Genomic DNA, 19230 nt, shown 5'->3' with positions numbered 1-19230 from the left:
TATAGCTCTAACACGCGAATGCAGCAAAGGTGGATACATCGGGTTTTGTTCCGGCGCTCCTCAAATATACTCACCTTGCTCACAATTTGAGATATCTACGTCTTTGCTGAACAACTGTAATTATTGGTGAGTTCAACATGAGGAAGAGCACTGATTGTACAAGTTGCAAGATTTCATCGGACTGGTTGCCATGGCTGCCACTGCGCTCTTATTTACGCACATTTGCACGACCGCTTTAAATGTCTCAGCACCACTGCTTAACTATTCGTTAAGCATTACTGTCGGCTCTGAAGTCTTAAGCACAAAATCCTGACCAACATTAACAGCTTTAAATCCCGTTGCACACCAAACTAATTAAAACGTGCATTCTACAATCCGTAGGGTTAACGACTTTCGAAAGCCATTGTTTGCTTTCGCCCACAAGCAAACGACTACTGAGTTTACCTTCACAGGCACTCTATAAACTCTGCTATATTCGTCCAAATATCCCAATATTAAACTATAAGCAGGCTGCAATTACTTTGCAAATATGCAGCTAGCTTAAAATGCTTGTTTTTAGCACTACTATTGTGCTACCATTTCTGTATGGTACGTCCTCATCCCTACCTTGCTCATTATGTTTGGGGATTTTTCGTCATCTAACTGAGAACTTTTCTCACTGCACTGCTGTTGCTAATAACGGTGTCATTGATCCTGCAAGCATGAGGAAAGTAGACGCCGCTGAACACAATGCTCGAATCGAATCTGGGCACCCTAAGCAGGGAGTTAGAACGACATTACCTCACTGTGCCCAAACAAGCTAGCCGAACCAACACGCTCAAAATTACTGCGGACGGAGTATCGTTAAGGTACGCCTACATGGACTGCAACGGCTACTGTCTGCGCTATGTACCACAACGAAAGCAGAAAGCAGTTTTGCTCGTACTGAGTGTTTCTGCGACCCAGATATTGCAGCAACTTTCGCTCCACCGCCCACGCCCCCTACCAGTTAAGCTTAGGTCGGCATGGTCAGTCGGCCGTGAATAATGCGGACTAGCCTCGCGAGAAATCAACCCGGAACAGTCTCTGACTTCTAGAGTAGTTTCGTGGCGAACACGATTTATGAAATATCCCAAATTGCTGTGCCTCTGCTCCTGTTTATAAACAGGGAACCAGATGCTTATGAACAAAGCTCGACATCACGAGCTGTATACTACATCTAATAATACTTTGAATAGTAATTTTTACTCAAAGTATACTCGCCTTTAACACTGGTGATGCATCACAAACATACAATGGCTAAGAGGATAATTTGAAAAACTAGTATTCAGGAGACAATTTGCACCAGATACGAGCTAAGAAACTTTGTTTCAATGGCGGGGAGGGAGGGAGAGAATCTACAGCTAAAGCCGCAACTTATAGCACTCACAAATAAAAAGGCAGTAGTGGGTTATTTCCTTGCTTCTTAATTTTTGGGGTGATTATTTAGCCGTGAGGGAAGTACAACACATTTCTAGGCGTTTGTATCAAGAGGAACGAGAAACCGTGATATTTCTTCTGACTAACGTGAGGCTCTCTCTCACTACTGAGGGATTTTTTCGCCTGCATATCGAATTTACCAACGTTTTCGGTAGTATGCATACGATGCGTCCCACGTTTACCTCTGTTACTCCCTTCATGACAGAACTATTTATAGTTGTCCCAACCAATACATGTCTCCCAATTGTGTTCTTTTAACGACTCCTTTCCGCCTCTTCCCTTTTCCTCTAAATGTCTTAACTTCCATCAACATTTCTGATTTCTATCTACAGTTCACTCTTAACTGTTTTCTCAGAGCACGTTTCACTGTCATACAGCTGTCTCGAATTTCCTACTACAGCTAATAGTTTCACCCTTTTTATGCTTTAATTATTTCTAAGTACTGTATCTCTTATTTCATTCAATAGTCGTACTAAACCATCCTTAGTTTGGTCTGAATGGTACTCTTGTCAGCGAACCTTAGCAGCTTTACCAGCTTCTCTTGCAGCTTCATTCTTACTACGAAATTTATAACATTAACTGCTCTACGACATACAAATTAGACATCAGTACAGGGAGTAAATTTAACAGTACCTTCTATCTCCTAACGATGTCTCACTTCAATTTTCACTTCTATTACTCTAACTTTATTACTGTACATAATTTAAGACTTCTCTTACTTGACTCGTTATGTATTATCGCGAAATAGGGGAGATAGTACCACATACATGATACGAAAATTGGAGTGGCAATCATTAAAACAAAAGTGTTTTTCGTTGCGACAGGATCTTCTCGTGAAATTTCAATCACCAGTTTTCTCCTCCGATTGCAAAAACATTCTGTTGACACCCACCTACAAAGGGAGAAATGATCATCACGGTAAAGTAAGAGAAATCAGGGCTCGCACAGAAAAATTTAAGTGGTTTTTCCCGCGCGCCGTTCGAGAGTGGAATGGTAGAGAGAGAGCTTTAAGACTGTTCACTGAACGCTCTGCCATGCACTTTATTGTGAATAGAGTAATCACGTAGATGAGATGTAGACTACAATCATACGCGGGATTCTGCACGTATCATCACTTGAGATCGTGGAACACTTCCTTAGAATTTGTTAATGTCCGTAGATATCAAACATACCTCATTCTGTCTAAGGTCACTAACGGGAGCTTCACTTTATAACTTCGATCAGCGACACTGTATCTTGGTCTAGAATTTGCGCCTTACCTTTCGCCCAAATGCAACGACCTACCCTGGAATAATATTTGATAAGCACAACCGAAGACATAAATCGCATTTCTCGACAGTAAAATATAAGCCATCAAATATGTGATGAAACAACGTTGGCTACAGAAATAAGTAAGAAATGGAAACATTACGGTGTAAAACATTTTTATCTGTACGCTTAGGCTCAGAATTCCAGTAAAAAACACATACCATCAAAGGTCTCAGAGCAATGAAACAACAGAAAAGCTCCATGCTGTTAAATAAGCGAGAGCTAGGTTGACTGTGCACGCATAGTCTTCGGAGAGCATTCTCGAGAGAAAAGCTATCAATGTGGAGGAGGTGGTGGATGGAGAGGGGAGGGAGGTTATAGCTAACAAGACGCCGACCAAAGGCATCACGTGCACGCGCAATGGAATTACGCTACTTTCATGTTATGCCCTCTGCCTGCAGGCGTAACTATAAATTTGTCTTACTTGGCCTGCCTTTAATCTCCGAAATAACAGCCCATGATGCTACACCAGCAACGCATCCTTAAACAAGCAACTTTTGCCTCGGCACTGCCGTGAAGTATCTAGATTGGTTCATGAAGAGGTCTCTCCCCCCCCCCCCCCCCTCCGAAAAAAATTAAAACAGACACTCTACATGGTTAAAACGAAATTATATAACAGTTTTCCCTTCTCAGCTGGTCTTTTACAGGATCGTAAAAACTTAGCTGCAAGTCAGCAACTAAGCGTCTTTCAATGATGGAAAAATAAGGCGTTGAATTTAATAATTTGACTTTAGTGCCAATCTTGGCATGCCTTTATCTATTCAATCACACAATACCGATTACAATGACCTACTTACATCATGTTAGTAATGAGCCCTTGCTGAAAGATATCTGGAAAGCCTAACATAGCTATTTAGATGCATATTAACAAGTATCAGCACTGAAATGAAAACGTGATTAGATTTTTTTTGTATCAGTTTTATATAGCAAATTAATACAAGGTTACTGTAAATGATACATCTGTTTTCGAAGCTCTACATTTTGCCTAATATTAAATGTACAAATATGACTGATGCATGAATATGTAACCCCAACAAGTTTGCATTTTGCACTCTTGAAATTTTCTACGAATGCCCTCTGGTCACGACACGTCCGTATCGGTAGTCAAGTTCGTTCCATATCTTATGTAGCAACATCCTGCCAATGGCAATCATGGAACATGCGTTCTTTGACCTAATCATGTTCTTGTACGTCGGGAAACGAAAACCCGGCCCTTAACATAGCCCGAATGAAAAAGCCGCAGAACTATATGTAAGGTGAACTGCGAGACCAAGAGTACAGACATCTTCACCATTACAAATCCAATGCGGAAGCTCTTACTTTAGGCAGCGACCATCACTAAGGAGGGGGAGGGGGGGCGTCTTGTTGGAAGATGGAAGTCTCAGATGAATCAGTCAGTTATATAAACATCCAACCACAACTTCAATACATCTCACATATTCCAAAAACTTTGCTTGCTCTTTTCGCCATTATGTCAAGGCGCTGCAATCTTAACTCCAACTGATAAGCACAAATGCAAACTGAATTTACGTTTCCATTCTTACATCAGTTTAATTTGTAACTAATACTTTGGGAAATATAGAACTGGAAACTAATGAAATCATTTATAGTAGCCCTATATATTATTAGCAAAGCGTTTATGCTTACAAAGAAATGCACGACTTTTACTAAAATTGTTTGAAATAATCACTGCTGGACGTTCACGCCCAGACATTAGCACTTAAATGACATATAATATCACAGTAAATCACTACGGATCTAGATCTCAGCCGTTCATAATTTTACACAGTCCTGATTTCTTCTAACTTTTCAATGAACCTTAAAAATTTCGAAAAAATTAGGAGAATTTCAACGTAAGATACAGCACTCGTACGTTTTACCTTCCGTATTACTTCAGAGCACAGTTTTGTGTTCGAGTGAAAGAAACATTGCTTGCTGAATTTTTGACTTACACAGAAATCTATTACACGTAATGTCTTAAGACTGTACTTTATCAGAATTTTCAGAGAACAGAAGCGTGAGGGTATGTTACACGACGACTTACAGTGTTAGACAAGTATCCTACGATTTCACAGTACCCGTAACATTTTAGAATAGTTAAATTTAAACAACATAAATATCTGCTGTAATAGGTTCAACACCCGAACTTGGTTCGGACGTTGCATAGGTATAGTTGCAATGGAACTGGTACCAGGTCTCGGCTCCGGCGGTATGGCAGTGCCGGCCGAAACGCTCGACGTAAGCCATCTGGTTTCGCTTAAGCTGTGGCAACGTTGCAAAAGACCATCTCCCCTGTCCTTGGTCCCTTCTGAGCACGTTCGCAAATGTGCTGGTTTTACCTATAATGCACAAGTAAACAGCAGAGTAAGTAACTTCTTGAGTTTCATAATTTTTCCCAAAATGTCGAACCCCTGAAAATACGATTTTATTCCGTATTTTTGTTTGGTTGGGGGTTGGGAAGGGCGCTTTACAAGGCCATTACTTGACTTTATTTTGCTTGGATACGTTTCCTCAGGGATTACATTTCACAAATATTTAAATCGTTGCATCTAACCTAACCATTCAACTTACTCGTGGTAATGAAGATTTGCATCCCTTTAAAGTTCTTTTTAAATGCACTGGTGAAGAAACTTTATTCGTCGTCATGATTTCACATTATTAGCTGATGGTTCAACCACCTCCCATTCCATTATGAGCAAATTTCGTGCACAAGGTGTGTTGCTGGAGAAGTGTACGGAATTCAAAATGAATTATTCTGCTTCAGCAATAGAATCATCTCATTGGCCGGTATGGGCACTCACAGAAAATCCTATCAACCCTTCTGTAAACTGGACACTATGCTCTAACCCTGTAGATAATTAACAACAAATGGAAAAACAATGGAAAAATTAGGAAGGCAAATTACTAACTTCGAGACAGCTCTCGGAACATCCTTAACGTCATCGTTATTACTAAAACACTATATCCTTCCTGGAGAACCCCGAAGTCGTGCCTTCTCACAACGCCGGGACAAAATATTGTTTAACATTCGTGTATCATTTTGCTGTAGCATCTGAGGTATTATCCTGCTAAAAACCGTAATATTACTCATCCTAATTACACACGAATGGACGGTGTAATGCAATCGGTAAAATTATTTAAGAGGGCACTCAATGTGAACGATGTTTTCTATACATGGTGATTCCTCATTAACGATTAAAAACCTCCGAAGTGACGTAGATGACGCTGAGCCAAGTAATTTAATGTTAAGACACACGGGGTCGTAAATGTGGGAAATATCCCTAAAGTGGATGACGAATGTTGAACATGTACGTCGCCTCAAGTGCAGCGGCTGAGCCTTTCTGTCGCAACTATCATTCCAAATATTCGCGTCGACTTTAAGCGCGTGGAGCTCAGGGTTCGAATCTTGCGTCTGGCCGGCATTATTTCTTTCACTGCTTTAGACAATTGTGTGTTTACATTGAAGCAAGATTCATTTTATTTGCCGGTTCGCGCGCTCCGCTCGTTGTTTGAAAAACACAGTACAACAACAATATCAACCGTACTATGACCCAAGTAAAAGAGTAAGCTCCAGAATTGCGTCGTTACCAGTAAATGGCCGATGTTTTCTTTGCGAAATAAACTCTGGAGGGGGGAAAAAAGCGACAATACTGACTGGTATTACTTGATTAGAGCAAGGACAATTTTGTAACATTTTACAACAGATCACATGCACAAAAGGTGTTCGACGTTTGACCGTTTGCTCAAATGCAAGTATTGTATCGCTCAATCATCCTTTCACACCAAAGCTAAAGTGCCGCCGGGTAGCGAGGTAACGTCATTTCAGCGTCATCTACGTCGCTTCGGAGCGTTTTAAATGGTTAATAAGAATCACCCTGTATAACATGTCGCTACACGTTTTGTAAGAATCTAGTTAAGTGACTACTTTATCGTGCAATCATGAACCAGCTGTCTTCATGGCAAATATCGGCTGCTCCCGCCAACTCCACTGGCGACTTCCAGCGCAGGTGTCCGCCTCGCCGGTGCCTGCAGCTGACTTTCCCGCGGCAGCAGCTTGCACACGCCTGCCAACCTCTGCACCAAACCCAAACGACGGCAACGCGTCTTGAGTGCGCTACACGATTTCGTCCAGCTGTTTGATGCTAACACACATTTATACCCTGCAATATCGATAAGTCCTGAAATTTTGGAGGAAATGCACGTAAAAACGTGCTGGTGTTGGTATTGATGAGGGGTAGAAGGCAACAAATTCACGACCAATAACGTCTCGCAGAAAACTAATACGTATAACAGCAAGAAAACAACCATGGCATACCTCATACATGTTGAGGCACGGTGAACAAATGGGTAGAACTGTTTCCAATATTTATGAATAACCAAGTTTTTACAGTTTTCTGCCTACTACTTGCTCTTCACAATTTTTTTCTTCGATACAGTGGTTCACGTTTAGCCTCTATATAGACGGGGTGTCAATCTTTTTAGCTACTGCCCACTTTTTTAATCTTTAGTAAAAATTTTCTAACTGCCCACCAGTTGAAAAGTAGTGGTTATTCATATGGGAGGTAAGTTACTTTAAACAATATATAAAGCAGAGTTGCCACTACTTGAAGCATATAATAATTACTTACCGAATATTTTGTCAGAAGTTTAAGAAAACCTAATGAAAATGTCCCAACGCACAACCACCTATCGCTCACCAAAAAGTCCCACTAGTAAGCGGTAGGGCCCAGGTTGACCACCACTGATCCAGACTGTTTCCCTAGCCAACTGTCCACATCTTATGCAGATAAGGTAGAGGAGGGCCAGGAAATCGAGCATGAATGTGTCAAGACTGACTCAGTAGTGTCCGAGAGACGCGGTACGGTGAAGCAGGGCTTTTTACAAGCCTGAGGTGGATATGAATAGCTCGTCTACATTTAGATAGCACTGACGCAGCCCAAGGACAGAAATATGTGCCGCCACACGCCTTGTAGGAAGCGAGCTACGCGCTCGTAATTCATAGTCACATCGCGAACACACTGTCAGATCTGTTTAAGGGAAAGAAACGCTCGCTTGCTGGACATTCATGTTAGGAACACTAGATTTCCATTCCACACAAACAGATAGGTGATATAAGTAGTAATTTCCTCACTTTATAACCAAAACATTTACAGTATGGCGCATCTAAAATCGGTAAATACGAAATTACAAACGTGCTACTGTTTCGAGGATTATTCTTCAATTAAATGTAGCGTTATTGATCATTTAATATAATGTGCCGATCACCTCGGCCAAAGAAACTTTTCACACGCGAATCTTGTCGAACTTAACGAGCCAGTTTTCTACAAGCTGATTCCAAAAACCATGGAACACACTGTAAACGTTGTTCCTTTAATTGTTCACATCCATGCGAATTGTGCATGCCATACCTATCTGTTCCCAATGAATAATCTACTTGGATATGAGTTACAGCAATGTGGTTAAGTAAATGAAGTTGCGGTCGTTTCTCCGTGATATCCACATTTAACACACCAATAGATGACGCGTAATCAATAAGCCACAAATGAACTTTCGTAATTTGATACTGATATGTAACATTTCGACCTTGCCAGCCCCCAATGCTGTCTATTGTTTAAATGACTATGTTCGTGCTAGAAACGTTTGGGATCGTGATTACATTATCGCGAAGAGTGAAATTCAATGCATGCACGCCACTTCTGCATTGATGCACTGTAGAATTTATCAGTGTTCAAATTAAACGTAAATGGCAGTATCATTTAGGCCAAATACGGTATTTTCCGTATATGTTGCAATTCACTACGTTAGAGTTCAGAGAACTCAATGCTTAACCCAACTGTAACGGACAATCTAAAGAGGAGTCCTCTGCGCTCAAAATTTAATAGGTTACAGTTTTTTATGACTGGTATATTAACGACAGACTGCGCGTGGACACGGATGGGAAGAGTTCCTCCAGCCGCCGTCACTCCATTTGCCGTGGGCCAAGATAAGCTGCACAGAGGTATCCTTTGTGGAAGGGACTGGCCGATAGATACCAGTCTTGCCCGTGGAAGTTGGCAGCCGTGGCACAGCTGCACGCTGCAGGCCGCGGACCAAAGGAAGCAGGTCCATTGTGCCGGCCAACACAGCTGTTCGCGAACCCCATTATGCGCCAGCCAGTCCCAGCGGCGACACATGGCGACGGCAGCCGGGGGCGGCTGCTGTTTACGGGGCTTATCGGAAGAAATGTCAATGCCAGCCAATTCCGCTGCCCTTATCTATATTGTGCCCGGTAACCTGTCGAAGAATTCCTGACACCACTCTCGTGATCTTTCTACAGATTCTACCAAGTGAGTAATTGAATTCTACTGACAGGGCTGCCATGTTTCGAATTTTCTAGTTTCTTGCGTTCAACATTAAGATAGCTGGAAAATACATTTTGTAATTTTCTGCCCTTATTGCTACTCACTTTTAAAAGACAAACGACCATCTGTGATTAAGCACTCCGCCGAGTACGGCGTTACGAACGACGCTTGGCTGGTGTGTATCTAAATCTAGCTAAATTACAATTTACACAGACAATTTAACGGATGGGACTTCAAGTCATACGTTTTCTTAAGGCGTGGGAATTGCCAGCACAAACAAAGAATTAGACTGCGTATCTTTTCTTCACTGCGAAGGGAATTTTTGTAATAGTGGAGGTAATTTTAATACCAACATACGTGTAACGGGAAGACAATCAGTAATAACAGTCGCCAGGAATTGGGAGGGGCTCTAATCAACAATACGGCACAAAGTGGAAACGCTTTCCGTCGTGTCTCCTGCAAGTACTCTGGGACAACAATGACAGCTCCATGTAATTATTAGTTCGCACAATCCGAAACGGAAACGCACTGACGTTCTTAAAACATTATTTTACTTGAATGGGCGACTGAAGCAATAGAATTTCGACTACCATGGCAGTATACCCTCTTCAAACTTAACGGTCCAATCATCCTGACGTCAGCTTTATATATATTTCAAGCAGACGTGACATACGAAAGTGAAACTCCGAGAAACAGAATCGACAAAATCCTAAAAATAGAATAGCCATAACATGCATAAATAAGAAATATCAAAAAGATGGACCATGGGGGATATTGTCACATTAAGTCGTGTATAAAGAACAAATACGATAAAGAAAAATGAAAATTTTTGGACACAGGACGACTCCAGAAATCAGAGAAACATTGGGGAACGAGACAGCAAGCACGATGGACAAAGGAAATCAGGGAAGATATGAAAGAGATAGAATTAACCCGAGAATACTTTTAAAACGAAACAGAAAATTTAGGTTTCGTGCATCGTTCGTAAAGATTAGACGGAACATGCAAGCAGTTCAGCTTGTAATATAATATTTTAAGCAGTATTGACAAAAGTACGAATGGTTAGAATTTGAGTAAGGACAGAACATCCAGAACCGCACAGTTATTTACATGTCACAACAGGTGAAGCTAGTTCTTAAACAATTTTTCAAAACTTTCTGCATACCAGCCACAATCTACCCACTACGCGTCTTTTCTCAATGTCAGACCAACGAATTATTATATCAGACGTCAGTTGCATGTTTGGGAAAATATGTACGATCTAGTCAACCGCAGTTATAACCGCAAAATCTGTAACTTCTTGACTACTGTCCATCTATTACAAAGTCCGTGCGTGACACTCCTTAACCCAAGAAGATAGATGAATGACTAAGCACTCCCTAAAAGTAACTCCAGCCACGGCTATGCATGAAAAAATGGAACAGCATTCAAATAAAAACAATGACAATTAGCAAAAAATCTGATACCAAGTAGGGCGCTTTACACATTTGCGAGTCCGAAGTTTGGTCGAGCAGTTAACAGCATTTGGCACTTACTGGGTCCTCTCAGGAACTAGTGGGATCGATCAAAATAATACCGCTCAGCAAACTTCACATGCCACAAAAAGAAACTCATTCTCAATTACATGGTTACGATGATCTGTGTTGATAAGACATGGCAAAATATTTTTAAAAATTTTTCTCCTTAAAAGTATACTTACATTTATTTAGAACATGATACTTTTTGATCGGAAGGTCCCCTTCACGTCAATCGACAGAGATTGTACGTACAGCTTCTTACTGCTTGCCGCAATGTCACGTTTAAATACATTTAAGACTAACTCTTCCATCATTCCAATAGCTGCTTAAAAATAATTTTTGGATGCACTAAGCTAATGCCACGACGTCAACTTCTCGATAAATTTAAGACCAAGATAAAAGGTGTAAGTTACGATTCTGTGTAGGTCTCAGTATTCTTTTTGTATTGCAGTACATTAACACAGAGATAGCCGGCCCGAATTACCGAGCTGTTCCAGGCGCTTCAGTCTGGAACTGCGCGACCGCTACGGTCGCAGGTTCGAATCCTGCCTCGGGCATGGATGTGTGTGTCGTCCTTAGGTAAGTTCTAAGTTCTAGGGGACTGATGACCTCAGATGTTAAGTCCCATAGTGCTCAGAGCCATTTGAACCATTTAACACAGAGATATACCAATTATATTTACAACTATCTCTCGTGTATTACGAAGTTACTGTCACGAGTGCTGTGGGTCGCGAATTATGAATCAGGAACTAAACAGAAGAGACAGAAGTTAACTTAGTGTATGTATGGTATAAATGTCCCCTTAACAATAAAATACGTCTGCTGAATTAGACGCCAGTCTTAGGATTGTTGTCTGTCGCTCATCACTTCTTACACCTCCGGCAATGTTTTTGCCGAGTTGCACCGAGTCCACGTTAAACTGTTGGGAAGTCTGAATGACGCAGGAAGACAACAGCACACCACCTCCAACAATATCACTACAGCGTCCAAAATAATCTTCCGATTTTTTATAATGACTATTGTTTATTTACTTACGACAAGGGTTTCAGCCTTTTATGCCATCTTCAAGTGATCGAGTTTATGGTGTAAAAGGCTGAAACCTGGGTCGTAATTAAATAAACAACAATACAATCAAATAGCGGTGTGTCCATTTAAAAATTATTCTAGGTCTGTTGCTCAGCAACATCAAAAATCTTCGAACTGATGACTGCGAACATCGAGGTGTCTAATCCTCTCTGACGTCCCGGGGCGATGATCTTTGGGGGAGAAAAGGCAGAGAGACTAGCAGTGTATTCTTGACGTTTTAATGGCGTGGAAGCTCTGTAAATTCGCTCTATGCAATAAAACGTTTCGCATATAACCGTGCCTTACTTCATTCTGTAGTTGTTCTAGTACGTCTTAGTACCTTACTTCCACAATTGCTTTCTTTGTGACTTCAACATTACTTCTGACTACTACAAAGTAAAAACTTGTCCTGTGCAAAATGCACTAGACTAAAAACAACTATCCCACTAGAACAGGCTGGGACAAATTAGAAAGTAGGAACTTCAATTGTTTACTATCAACTTTTCTAATATGTCTTTAGCAATGAGAATTTCTTTAGAAGCAGTTCTCTTAATAGGTGTCTCGAAAAAATTACAGCTGTCCGCAACTCTAAGATTAGTTAAAAAACCATGGCCCTTTACACTCTATAAGGTCCTGCTAGACATATTTACTATGGCGTTGTTTTGAACAGTTACCTACCCCACCCAGTCTCCGTATGGGGATGAGGTTTATGTGGAACCCGCATATATGATGATCGCTTACACAGGTCGCAGGACATTAATTTATGGCAGACATCTGAAACATGAAAAATCCAAAACCGCTACTAGATAGGATCGAAAGATTATAATGATAGCTTTAAATCCTTTTAAATGTTTGTTGAAAACGCCGTAAGCCAGGTGTTTGCATAACGTCCAACTAACCTATTTTCATATTATTTACCCTCCATATAACCCATTTTCAAAAAGCATTAAAATGTGACTAAGAAATCGCTGAGAATCGTAAGGGTAATAAAATGACATTTTAGGCATGAGATCAAGCGAAATTTTTTGGCATGTAAATCGATTAAGCAATGTATTTATCACAGATGATAAAAGGCACGTGGGTGTATTGAGATGGGTGATTTTAATGTATTTATTGTTAGCATACACGGCCGCTGCTAGATGGCTCTTGCACGAACACTGCCTGGGGACGAGCAACGGATCACCAATCCCTTGCAGCTACAAGAGGGATTTTCAATGCCCAGAAGAATGGCAGCGTCGACTACCTGCTCGCCTCCAGTTCGGCAAAGGAAGGAACGCTCACTTTTTGTACAAGAGCGGAGCGGTAGCGACACAAGAGCAACAAAGCCGGCAACCTACTGGCCTTGGAAACGACCGGGCAGCCGCCCCCGAGTCGTACAAACCTATCGCGCTGAACTCTGCCCAGAACAAGTATTGGCCCTTATCTGAGCGCAAACACCTACAACGTCACTACTTTATGGCTCGTCTTCCTGCATTACCGAAACTTCAGTGTCGGATAGCGGAACCATCCGGAACGACTAACTCATTCTCTGACAGCTACAACTATTGCAAATAATTACGGCGTCTTAGACCTCTCTGCAGTCAGCCGGAACTGTAAGTTTTACATCTGCATTTTAATTCGAACACTTACACCCTGTGAACTGCTAAATGTTTATATTTATTGGGGTTTTCTTTCTTGAACGTTCAATAAATTTACACAGAACCTAGAAAATACTAAAACCTCGAGAATATCTATTGATTGTCAAATACATCTTTTGTTTACATCTCAGGCTGCGTCAGTAATCTTTCTGTAAGAGGTAAGATTTTAGTTTATATGTCTTAAAATTACCACTAGGAGTCAAGACGACATAGAACTGCGAGGAACGTCAGTGGAACGACACACCGTACAACATGCAATCAATACGACGAAAGAATCAAATCAGAACTGAATTTCCCATTACGTCACGGCTCACGCACTCCTCAGATTGTTTTACGTCGTGAGTCGCTTGTTTACACAAATGGAGTGTGAAATAAAATCAGCAGACACCGGCACTAATATTTACTCACAAGCCACGGTGTACACAAACATGCATCCATCGTTCTATTAATGTAAATATGAAGGAGTTTGGGGTAATAAACGCAGTAATGATTATGAAATACTGATAATGGTGGCTATGCCATGAAAAATCATATTTGTAATCTTTCAGTATTCCCAAACGACCTCTACAAAAGCTTACAACATCGACGCCACCGTTACTCCCAAGCAAGTCGTCCAACATCAAAAATCAATTGAAATAAACGCCAACAGTGTATTACGTAAGATTTCTACGTGCTACCAAATATGAAGACACGAATTTCAGCAACTGTTACTTTTGTAGCAAGGTATAGAGAAGTTCTTACTCATTACGCAATATCCAACGATTACTCAATATTCCAGAAAGCCGAACGCCAGAGAATGGCTGCCGTGCTTGGTCACCCCTGCGCGTGACTCACGGTCTAACGAAACCGGTGAACAGCTCCCAGGCATCTACATCCAGTGGGCTGCAGTGGCCAGTAAATTTGAAGTCGTTTCGGAGCAAGAGGCGATGAACAAATTTATCATTTCGGTTCAGTTTGCACTATTGGAAGTTGCTACTGACAAAGCAAAGATAATGGTCTCGAGTACTGGTAAATCGTCAATCTACGTAACTCAGGTACGAAGCGTTCTCCAAAATTTTCTTAATGACTTTCACCTGCAACATCATTTCCCAACATTTACGTTTTTTCGTTATTTATATTTTTATCAAACATTTGTGACGATTTTTGTTTAAATGTGTACGTGTGGACTGACAGTCCTCTCACATAGAAGGGGAAACCACCACTACAAAAAGACAGTTTAATTAGTGCATAAACAGTACGTCCCCGCCTTTGGTTCAAATTTGTTTTCTTCTACGCATATGTATCATGAATTACCTAGACAAGCATCACTTACACGCTTTTTCATTTTGTGCACGTAGTAAACAAATCTACGAAGCGGCACAATGAAAAACTTGCAAAAACTGAAGTGGAAAATTTATTAACAGCGTTAATTGTAATAATCATTTATTCATCTCTACTACTACAAAACTGGACTTTCTTAAGGATCTAGGTTGTGGAGGGCCACGAGCGCGTAACGCAGCAGCACAGCCGGCCGCAGCTTTTATAATACCTAACCGGCCAGCCTACAAGGTCAGCAACAGCGGAGGGTCTTTGTTCGCTGTCGGCTCATACACGGCCGGCTAGCTTCTCCAGCTTGGGCCCGCTACGCCGGCCGACGCGGCCAACGCCGGCACACGCGCCGGCCGCTATGCCGACGCCGCTGATCAATATGTCTTCGTCAGCGACAGCGGGGAGCCGGCAAACGTACGCCGTGCGTGCTGCACAGACGGCGAGCGAGGACCGAACAAAGACGGCTGGAGGCAAGGCGTGCTGTGCTGCTGCTGGCCGCGACCCACGCTCCCCCCGAGCGGCCCACGCTTCCCTCTGGAAGGCCAGGACGAGTTTTCTTTGTGTTATCGGAACCTGGCCCGCTCTGACAACACAGCCTCGTTCCCCTCCGTCCACACGTGGTCTGCTCAATAGCCTATCCAAACTACTTTGTTTCCTTTTCAAACTCTTGGGCTGAGACGTACATACTACAAGTGAGCCAACAGTAACACTCAACGTACTTTGCTCGCCAAAACTAGGAGCTATCGGTCGTTCTCACAATTTGAATATTCCGCGCTTCTGAAATGTTCCGGTTATTACCTAACGTCAGCATATCATGCAAACATTTGCTTATAATAAAAATCTGAAAAAACTGCTGCTTACAATTCATTATGCGGTTCACAAAATCTCTATGCGTACAATGCAGATTTTGCGTTCGAACATATGCAGATACTACATTCAAATTCTCAACAATTTAGTGTCTTTCTTTCCAGCACGATAACCGCAGCTAATTCTTCGAAACTAAAATCAAGATACAGAATATTTATTTGAAATATTAGATTACAAAATACCCGTTAACATTTTACGCCTGGGAATCATGTTAAATATACTATCTAAAATTTTTACAAGAATATTTATATTTACATGACTTAAGTCTGTATACACACTTCAGTGTATGGTTCGTTACAGCCTTGCTTGTTACGCGTTTCACGCACGCGTGTCTAATTGGGCAGTCATTTAGCCGGCTGCCTTGGAAGCCAAGCTTGATAAGACACGTGTTAAACTCACCTGAACAGCTGTTACAGAACTTTGCGAAGAAAAATGTTCCGCATGCCTAGCGACTTAAAGATACTTACAACAAACTGATTCCCGTCAACAAGGAATATTTAATGCTGAAAAGGGTACAGAACATTTCTCAGAAATCTGTTTCGCGTGACCTGACTCCACGGCAGTATTCGTTTGCCTCTTGGCCTTGCCTGCAAAGTGATTCACCACCCTAAAGCAGGAGCTCGCTTGCTATTGATTCTAGCTCCTCCGCGCCGGCGGCGCTCTGCACTGCGTTAGTTGAATACAAACAAGCTACCATGCATTTATAGGCAAGATGGCCAGCGTCAAACTCTCCGGTAAATTGCCATAACAATATAATACGGAATGAAGAAAGACTAACATTTCTAAAAACACAGACAGAAAGAGTGAAAACAGGCAAAGCACAAACAAGTAAATAAAAAGCTACTTACCAATACTATAAAGTGAATTTTATCACATGCACCTCAGCGCAACGTCGAGTTTCAAACAGCTACCCCTCGTGGACAGACGCAACGGCGTGCACTTCTATAACGATCGGCAATTCGTCCTCCAAAAATACTGCGTCACGATAGACAAAATAACACAACACCCACTAGACTGTATTGTTGTCACACATGATGCGTAACCTGGCGATGGTGTGGTGTCTTGCAGAGTTCGCTTGCCCTGTATCCGCGTGAGAGGCTCGCCAGACTGTGTCTGCCTGCTAGTGACTTCAGCAGGCGAGCGGGTGGTCCGTTTCCTCCCTCCTCACTTCTCCCCGCGCAGCCATTCCCTTTCGGCAGACCCCGGTGTTCTCCGAGCTCCACCGAACCGTACCGAAGCGCAGCCGAGGCCACTCGCTGCTGTGCCGAACGCCGTTGTCATGGCAACGCAAGCCGATGCGAGCATTGCAGAGCCGCTAATTCCTGTGAACTATGCTTGAGACTGGATGAATGCACGTCGATCAGTTGATCAAAGTTTTCACCCCAAATCTTAACCTTTACTGTCACGATGATGTGACTATATCAAAACGTATTCGCTAATGTACTGAAGAAACAGAAATAGCAGAAGACTTTTGCACATCATTCACAGAAATGATGGAGCGGCCCCTTTTTTAATTGTGGCTAATAGTTTACTACTGCTGTATTCCAATGTTTGAGTTTAGCCTCTCTTTGATCTTACAGATATTTCGCCCAACCGGGGGGCGGGGGGAGGAGACTAAGCGCGTATGGAAAGTGAATAGTCACGTGTCGTTCCTTTCGTGAAGCACATGCACCGTAACTTGACACATCATCACTAATGACAAATCGTCAATAGAACGTTCATCATTGATAAATAACAATTTCCAGTGTCGTAGGTTTACCATCCATGATTTAGAATGTCAAATTTGTTATTCGTATACGCTACTGCTTGAATCTAGATTATTAGACGCGTACTACGCAACGATCTTTTGCATTTAACGATCAACCTTCCAAATCATCTGTATTTACTTACGTGGTCATGAGAGTCAGACTGCAGCGAGTAAGTTGGAATAAGGATAAAGTATAATAATCTTGGAGAAAATGGCCTCGGCTACAAACGACCATTTAGTTTTGAATGCGCAAATGGAGAAATTCAATGAGCATCAAAACCGCTCGCAACATAATTCTTCGTATTCCGAGATAATAGGCTGTAATGAGAAATTTGTAACCATTTGAGTATCAATTGTAAAAGTTACAGCGATTGACCTGCGATTCATCCGAGAGTAACCTATTTTTCGATTAATGATAAGCGGCTCCAGTTGCTTGTTTCAGAACTTTTTAAGTTCACTCGACCGGTTTCAGGCTTTAAATGAGGCCTTTATCAAGTGCATCTGACACTGACAAGACTTAATACATAACGACGCGCATATAGATATTTTTGTTTTTTATAGTAGTAGGAGATGGGAGACGATTCTTATAAATGTACAGTACAAGTTCTGAAATAATATACATCTTACTTTACGCTGTAGAGAAGCATCGTCAAATGATGAAAACAGTAGAAGTCAAGTGGATTTTAAAAATGTTTCGCGCACAAGAAGTCATGAAAGAAATGCGTGTGCCGTAACTACAAAAACTATACAATCTGATACCTTAAAACTGTTAACATGGTTTAGCTTAGAAAGAGTTACCAGATGTGTTTCAAAATTACATTGCATGTTTTTCAGATAAAATACTAATAGTGATCCGTAAAACGGCAAATGTCGCGAAGATGTAAAAAGGTTTTGCGCCCAACGTCATGAGAAAATGGGAGTGTCTTAATTATAAAATCGTACATTGCGAAAAACTATTTACAGGCTTTAATTTAAATATAATTTAAATAAAAATTAATTTAAAATAGTGCATGTTTGCCAAATAAAGGCTGAAAGCAATTATTTGGAATTAATAAAAAGAGCAAAACAGTTGCAAAGAACAACGTGTCCCAGTCGAGCGTAAAAGTAATCCTAACGAGTAAACTTTGAACCATCGCGAAACTGTTGAGGGTTCCGGAGTCTAGTATACGCTTGGACGCATCGTCGACTGCTTACAAAAGTATATTTACAAACAAGCTGCGAACTTGCGGAAATTCTTTAAAGGAAGCTGTCAGTAACTGGGGAAAAGGAGGCAGGCGGCAGATATCCACGAAACCGATGCTCTTTAATGTGCATTGCTCGTTAAGCATCTTGTCCTTGACCTTTCTTCAGTGAGCGCAAAACCTTTTTAAATCCACTTGACTTTTGCTGTTCTACCGTTTACTATTAGCATTTTATCTGAAAACATACACTGTAATTTTGAAACACATCAAATAACGCTTTCTAAGCTAAACCATTTTAACAGTCAAAGTATCGGATTGTACAGTTTTTCTAGTTACGACACGCCCATTAGTCTCATTACTTTTTTAAATCCACTGCTACTGATTTAATCATCTGACGTTGCACCTACACGGCGTACCGTTAAGTTATATTATTTCTGTATTTTTGTGTACACGTATAACCATTCTCTCACGTTAAAAAAAATCTATATGCCCTTGTATTATGTATTAGCATTTGACAGTTTCGGATACACTTTGTAATGGCGTAATATAAAGGCCGACCCCGATCGTGTGAATTTAGTAAAGTTGTAAGAAAGCAACTGGAACGGCTTTACATTAATTCAACAAAAGTTGCGGAATTAGCATCATCCAGACATGAAGAATCTAATAATCTACACTACTGGCCATTAAAATTTCTACACCACGAAGATGACCTGCTACAGACGCGAAATTTTTACCGACAGGAAGAAGATACGCTGAATTGCAAATGATTATCTTTTCAGAGCATTCACACTAGGCTGGCGC

The 19230-nt window shown here is 41.3% G+C and overlaps 1 protein-coding gene across 6 annotated transcripts in view; it reads right to left on the bottom strand.

Moving 5' to 3' along the window:
- Nucleotides 1-16654, bottom strand: part of LOC126166328 (RNA-binding protein Musashi homolog 2) — a 117313-nt gene extending 100659 nt beyond the window's left edge. For all 6 annotated transcript variants that reach the window (XM_049920394.1, XM_049920398.1, XM_049920393.1 and 3 more), the window contains exon 1: nt 16350-16654. The gene's annotated coding sequence lies outside the window, so the exon portion shown is untranslated. The remainder of the gene's footprint in view (nt 1-16349) is intronic.
- Between the last annotated feature and the right edge of the window lie 2576 nt (nt 16655-19230).

Source organism: Schistocerca cancellata, chromosome 1 (genome assembly GCF_023864275.1).
Source record: "Schistocerca cancellata isolate TAMUIC-IGC-003103 chromosome 1, iqSchCanc2.1, whole genome shotgun sequence".
In the NCBI taxonomy this organism is placed as follows: domain Eukaryota; kingdom Metazoa; phylum Arthropoda; class Insecta; order Orthoptera; family Acrididae; genus Schistocerca; species Schistocerca cancellata.
Note: the sequence above shows the minus strand (reverse complement) of the source record. Positions and strands in the feature narration are given on the sequence as shown.